Genomic DNA, 6,949 nt, shown 5'->3' on the forward strand with positions numbered 1-6,949 from the left:
TCACAATCAGAGCATGTTTGGATTGGCAATTGGCGCCCAGTGCGGGTTTTTCAAGTCTCTTGGTGCTTAAGAGGCCATGGAAAATCCGGGCCTTCCCCATACCATCGTACCCAAACATGCTCCGATGGGGACCAAACTTTGCAAGCATGTGGGGGGGGGTCCCCCCCACATGCTTGCAAAGTTTGGTCCCCATCAGAGCATGTTTGGATTGGCAATTGGCGCCCAGTGCGGGTTTTTCAAGTCTCTTGGTGCTTAAGAGGCCATGAAAAATCCGGGCCTTCCCCATACCAAACTTTGCAAGCATGTGGGGGTGGGTCCCCCCCACATGCTTGCAAAGTTTGGTCACAAAGCACCAAGAGACTTGAAAAACCCGCACTGGGCGCCAATTGCCAATCCAAACATGCTCTGATGGGAACCAAACTTTGCAAGCATGTGGGGGGGACCCACCCCCACATGCTTGCAAAGTTTGGTCCCCATCGGAGCATGTTTGGGTACGATGGTATGGGGAAGGCCCGGATTTTCCATGGCCTCTTAAGCACCAAGAGACTTGAAAAACCCGCACTGGGCGCCAATTGCCAATCCAAACATGCTCTGATTGTGACCAAACTTTGCAAGCATGTGGGGGGGACCCACCCCCACATGCTTGCAAAGTTTGGTCCCCATCGCGGAGCATGTTTGGGTACGATGGTATGGGGAAGGCCCGGATTTTCCATGGCCTCTTAAGCACCAAGAGACTTGAAAAACCCGCACTGGGCGCCAATTGCCAATCCAAACATGCTCTGATTGTGACCAAACTTTGCAAGCATGTGGGGGGGACCCACCCCCACATGCTTGCAAAGTTTGGTCCCCATCGGAGCATGTTTGGGTACGATGGTATGGGGAAGGCCCGGATTTTCCATGGCCTCTTAAGCACCAAGAGACTTAAAAAACCCGCACTGGGCGCCAATTGCCAATCCAAACATGCTCTGATGGGGACCAAACTTTGCAAGCATGTGGGGGGGACCCACCCCCACATGCTTGCAAAGTTTGGTCCCCATCGGAGCATGTTTGGGTACGATGGTATGGGGAAGGCCCGGATTTTCCATGGCCTCTTAAGCACCAAGAGACTTGAAAAACCTGCACTGGGCGTTAATTGCCAATCCAAACATGCTCTGATTGTGACCAAACTTTGCAAGCATGTGGGGGTGGGTCCCCTCCCCATGCTTGCAAAGTTTGGTCACCATCAGAGTATGTTTGGGTACGATGGCATGGAGATTTTCAACAAACAATATGATAGCCAAAGTGTCAAAAAATATAATAAAATCAAGAACATCAACTAAAATGTAATGATACTCAATAATGAGAAAACTCATAATGATATAAACATCAAATAAGTACATTAGAATGAAAATGAGCTATCCCAGCTAGTTTGAGGTTAGTCACTACCCAAAAATCTAAGTACAATGTAAGTGAGCTAACCCAGCTAGTCTGAGTTTAGTCACTATCAAGATAGAGATCTAGTCAGCAGCATCCTCTCTAGCTCTCAACTGCTCTAGAATGCTCTCATGGTCATCCACTCGAGCCAAAAACGAGGGTGAGAACTGTGTTTTCGGCTCTGTACTCGAACAAGAGTGAGCCTGGTAGCAACCACTAGATGAGAGAACTGAAATGCCTCTAACTCCCACTTCCACTGCTGGAACTCACCGATGAAGTCGAATCTGCTGGTAGAACCGGCCTGCCACAATCATGCTATGGGCGTCATAAGAAAACCCATGATCATCCACTGTATCCTGGTCAAGCATGCACTTTGGCCTAGTGCAACTCATCAGATAGTAGTCTACTCCCTCGCTATTTCCCTCACTGGCAATAACAGCAAATACATCACCCTCCTGTAGCAAATCTGTCAGGTCATCATAACTGACCATGAACGCAAGACCTGTGTGCTCATCAGACACCACTAGATGTGAAGGATGCTCGGGGGAGAGGAATGTCTGTATCCATGCATCTGCCCATCCTCTCGAGGCACAATGTGACCAATCGCCATCCATACATGCTCCACAGAAGCATGCAAACCGTCGTGTGTAAATCGTGGGGGCCGCCATGCACGTGCTCCTGATGGAATGTAAGCCCAAGGTGCCAGGTACTGTGTCACAATCATGGGAGGCTCTACGGTCAATCGTGCCACCATCCACATGCCAAAAAAATCTCCTAACAATCCGAGCATCACGTTTGGGATACGATGATGCTGCACTGCCACACAAATGTTGGGAGCACCACTCGACTACGTGGCCCGCATCTCTGAACCGCTGAGCATCCTGTCGCAGCTGATGACGCCTCAAGGCACGTTTCACACACGCGCCTGCACCATCATGCTCACCCTTCCCGTGTCTCAAAGAATGACCAAATCACTGGGATACTAGACTGCACATGCCACCTATAAATCCATAAAAGATAGTCTTAGTTATTGTTTTCTTTAAGATGTTCTAGTGAATTTAGTTTAATTGTAAATGTAAGAAAGCCATAAGTACAACCTGTAGAGCCAATAGAATTGACGTGATGACTTGAACTGTGCGCCACAACCATCCGACCAAACCCATCGCTGGACATGTCTGATCCCACAATCTCCTAAAAAATCGTCATGGAGACGAAAACAGTGTTGCACAAAATGTGCATCATGTGAACGATCATCACTGATATAGAAATGATACTCTCGAATAATGACACGGGTCTCGGGGGTACTCGCTATCCCATCTACATGAGCCTCTGCATGTCGATAGCTAATGTGGACCAAAATAGCAACCTGGTGAGGTAAGCAATACATACGTTTAGGACCCAAAAAATCAATTAAGTAATGTAGCTCAAACATAAAACAAATATTACAAAATATAACCATTACCTGCTCTGAGAAGTAATACTCAGATTGTATCTCCTGAAAAGGTGTGAAAGTGTAGTTCTCTGCAAAATCAATCACAGAGACGACCACACCAATAGGAAACTCTGCTAGGCATGCTCGGAACTGACGATCCTGCCACTTGGCACAATGACTGTGCCGTATGTAGGGGTAGATCTGCTCCCTAAATGTGGCTGTGAAGTGACAACGTGGTGTATGTTTGTCCACGAGCTGCAACTTCCTAGACTGTCTACCACTCTGGAGCTGGTGTGTCACATACTCATAACGTTGCCATGCCACTATCTCTTGGTCACTTGCATCAAGATCTACCATCTGTAGATGTGCAAGTGAACCACATGATGTGCAATTGCTCTCCACACAAGGCATCCTATGGAACTGGGCATCCTCCGTGCGTGCACACAAAAGAGAGTGGATGAAATCACGTGGACTACGAGGCAACTCTCTATGCCCACTAAGAGAACGGAACACATCATAAAAAAGTTTGAACTCAACATGGTAGCGACAACAACATGTGTCACGCTGACGTGAGTACCTCACAAACCAAGGCTTACACCCCTCAAATGACCTTTGCCCAATTTTAAGCTCTGGAACGAAGCCACAAACTGAGAATACAACTCAGTTTGGGACATTTCAAGAAAGCAAGCACCGTGCTCAATGAACACTCCTCTTGTCACTCTCTTACGCAAAGCTTTCTTGAAAACTGGCGATGCACGACAATTCTCCTCCCAAAAACTTTCTATCAAGGTTCTAGTGGTTTCATCTAGTAGGCGATCATGCCTAGCTACACGACCACTACTCGCCCACATAGCACTAACCTCATTGGCATCTAAACTTTGTCGCCTAATAGACCTAACTCTAAGTGCGTGTGGTGCTATGGAAAGGATGCGAGATGTGGCACTAACCTTACCCTTCATTTGGGAGCTACTTATGGCTGCCACAATAGCCCGTCGAGCAGCCAAAGCGTCCGCAGAGTTCCTCTTCTTGTTAACTATATAGGAATGACGAACACTTTGTAGCACCGCCATGCCAGCTCTCCTCTCTCTTCGACCTCCAATGTCGGAAAGCGCCCTGCAGTTGGCCATGTTGGGCAGATCAATCAAAGCATCAAGCACACATGCCTGTGATGAAGACGTGAGGTCTTTGAAATAGGATTGGAAGATTGCATGGGCACGACGATGTGCCCCTGACTTTGATAGTTCTTTCCTATCCACACGAAGGGCGCCCAAAGGAGGGGGGTGGGTTCTTGTAGAAGAGAGGACTCAAGAAGGGCGGGTTCATGTGGATTATCTAAACTAAGGGGTAGTGGGGGGGAAGAGGGCGAAGGGAGAGGAAGTGGAAGAGGAGGAGCAAGGCTTGGATCATCGCCAACGGAAGGTGTTGCTCGTTGACGTGCTCTCCACTCTCTCTTTCTCTCACGAGCTACCCTTCTCCTCTCCTCCTCTTGAACTTGGTGGATGGGGGGGAGTCTAGTCCTATCACGTTTCCGACTCCTACGACTTTGAGAACCCATTCTCAAGGAAGCTAAGAGAGAAAATATTATAAAGGCTCAATGATGGGATAGTACTACAGATAAGTGTGGGGGGATAGTACTAGAGATGTGTGATTATATAGGAAAAATAGGTTATCCACTTCAAATCTCACTGGATTTCCTATCTAAGATTGATTGGATAAATAAGATAAACATAAAGATAATTAAAGATAAACTATTATCCACTTAAAAATTAATATTATTTATAATATTTATTAACAAGTCTAAATATTTATCATTACCAGATATATAAATATATCTTTAAAGAAATCTTTTATTTTATAATTATATAACTACTTTTTTTAAATAAAGTATTTTTTTCATATTTTATTCAAAGGTTTATTCTACATAAAAAATTTTCAAGAAATATAAAAATAAAAAATTTATTTTTTTTAAAATTAATAATATGATCTTTAATAATATTTTTATTGATCTAATCCCAAAATATAATCCTTTAAAATTAGTGATTTTAAATTCTTTTATTTAATAAGTTACATATATTTTATTATTTAAATTTCTATTGTCTATTTCTCTAAATTACTAAATTAACTTTTCCAAAAATATGTTTTTGAAAAAAGAGGGGAGGTGGGAAGGAGATGCCATGTGTCACAAGCGTGCATGACACGTGGCATTCTCTTGACATCATGTGGCACTATTATGGTTGATGTGGCAATTCCATGATGTGGCATGCCATGTCACCATGTGCGAGGTGGCATGCAAAGGTGGCAAGATGATGTGGCATTAATGATGACTAGGATGATGAGGTGGGGAGTCAACTAGGTTGACCATGTTGACATGGAGGGTGGAGGTGGCAAGCTGAGGTGGCAAGCTGCTTATGTGGATCCTCTCGATGCTCACGTGGACATAAAGTGGCATGCATATATAAGGTTTGGGCCTACCCAAGCCTCACACATGGAATGAAACCTAAGCTGTGAAGTTTACCAAGCCTAGATTTCCAAACCTAACTAGGATTGGTTTTAGACTTGAAAAGGGGAGAGTGGACACAATATGGGAATTTTCACTTGGGAGGATTGAAAATGGACCTTCCCATACTCAAATCAAGCCAAATTTTTTTTAATAAATTCATGGCAACAAGAGTATTGATCCCTTGAGTTTTTAGATTGAAAGATTCTATATTTAATTTTCTAGAATTAAATTACTATTGATTTAATGAGCCTGACAGTCATAATAAATTTTCCAAAGTAAATCTACAAAAATCAAACCGTTAGATTTGTAATTTTATCTTATACCCACATTATACTAATCTTTCCCAATCTAATCATCACTAGATCCATACAATTTGAGCATTTTAAATGGTAGATGTGGTGGGAGGATAAAATAGTATGTTTTTTAACAATTCTAATATCTTTTAAATAATATAGAAAATAGTAGAACACATCAAAAATTACTCGATAAATCAAGTTAAGCTCTATGTTATTTGTATTTGTGATATGCAAAGTGGGAACATCGTATGAGTAATAATGTAAAAGTTTTAGGCAATTTACTCACATTCACTATACCTGTCTAAACCTAGGACAGGGCCTGTATACAAACTTGGTTCCCAAAGAAAAGGGGATTTGCAATTATTGGATATTCGATCAGATTATAGTTTTAGGTGCCCAACTTTGCATATGATGTTTCATTAGAAGACCTTGAAGTGAAACTCCTTGGCTAACTATGAGAGATTGGCTATTCTTCTTGAAAAAATGCCTGTTTTTCAGCTAAAGCCAAGGGCGCCCACGACATGAAACTAGATAACCTCATCTTGCAACCACCCCCTTGATTCACTCCACCTCTTGCTTGATTCTCTTCACCTCTTCACTTTTCCCAGAATATCTCCACACTTCCTAAATCTTCTCATGCTACCCTTTATTCTCTCCCAGTAGATTCTTCTCACCTTTTCACAGGTTCTGTCACATTTACACATTCTCTTTTACAGCCTCTAACCAAGGGCTTGTTCCCGCACACACCCTATTCACTTGTATATTTCAACACCTCCCCTCACCAAGTTTCCCTCTTACTTGATAGCGCGCGACCAGTGTCTAGCACACCTCCCCTCACCAAGTTTTCCTCTTACTTGATAGTCCGCGACGACCAGTGTCTAGCACACCTCCCCTCAAGTTAACTTAGCACACCTGGACCCTGTAGCAAGTTTCTTTCTTACTTGATAGCCCGCGCGACCAGTGCCTCAAGTCCCTAAACTCATAGTCCTTAGACACTCTCTCTCTCTATGTGTCCAAGGCTTACTACAAGTGCCCGCGACCTTGACTAAAGTGCTCACACATACATCTACCACGTGGCCTACATCATCGGTGGCATCGGCGGTGGCTCAGAGGTGGTTTTACTTTGTTGGGGCAGGTTACATTGGGTTGTGGGGTCTCTCTCTCTCTCTCTCTCTCTCTCTCTCTCTCTCTCTCTGAGATTTTCACATGGCTCCTCACTCTTTGGAGCCTCACATCTTCTCTTGTCTTCAGTCTTCTTCTCGTGGCAGCTTCTCTTCACGCGTCCATGTCTTCCTTTTCTTTCAGTCT

Source organism: Cibotium barometz, chromosome 41, assembly GCF_041138505.1.
Source record: "Cibotium barometz isolate CiBa-2024 chromosome 41, ASM4113850v1, whole genome shotgun sequence".
Classification (NCBI taxonomy): domain Eukaryota; kingdom Viridiplantae; phylum Streptophyta; class Polypodiopsida; order Cyatheales; family Cibotiaceae; genus Cibotium; species Cibotium barometz.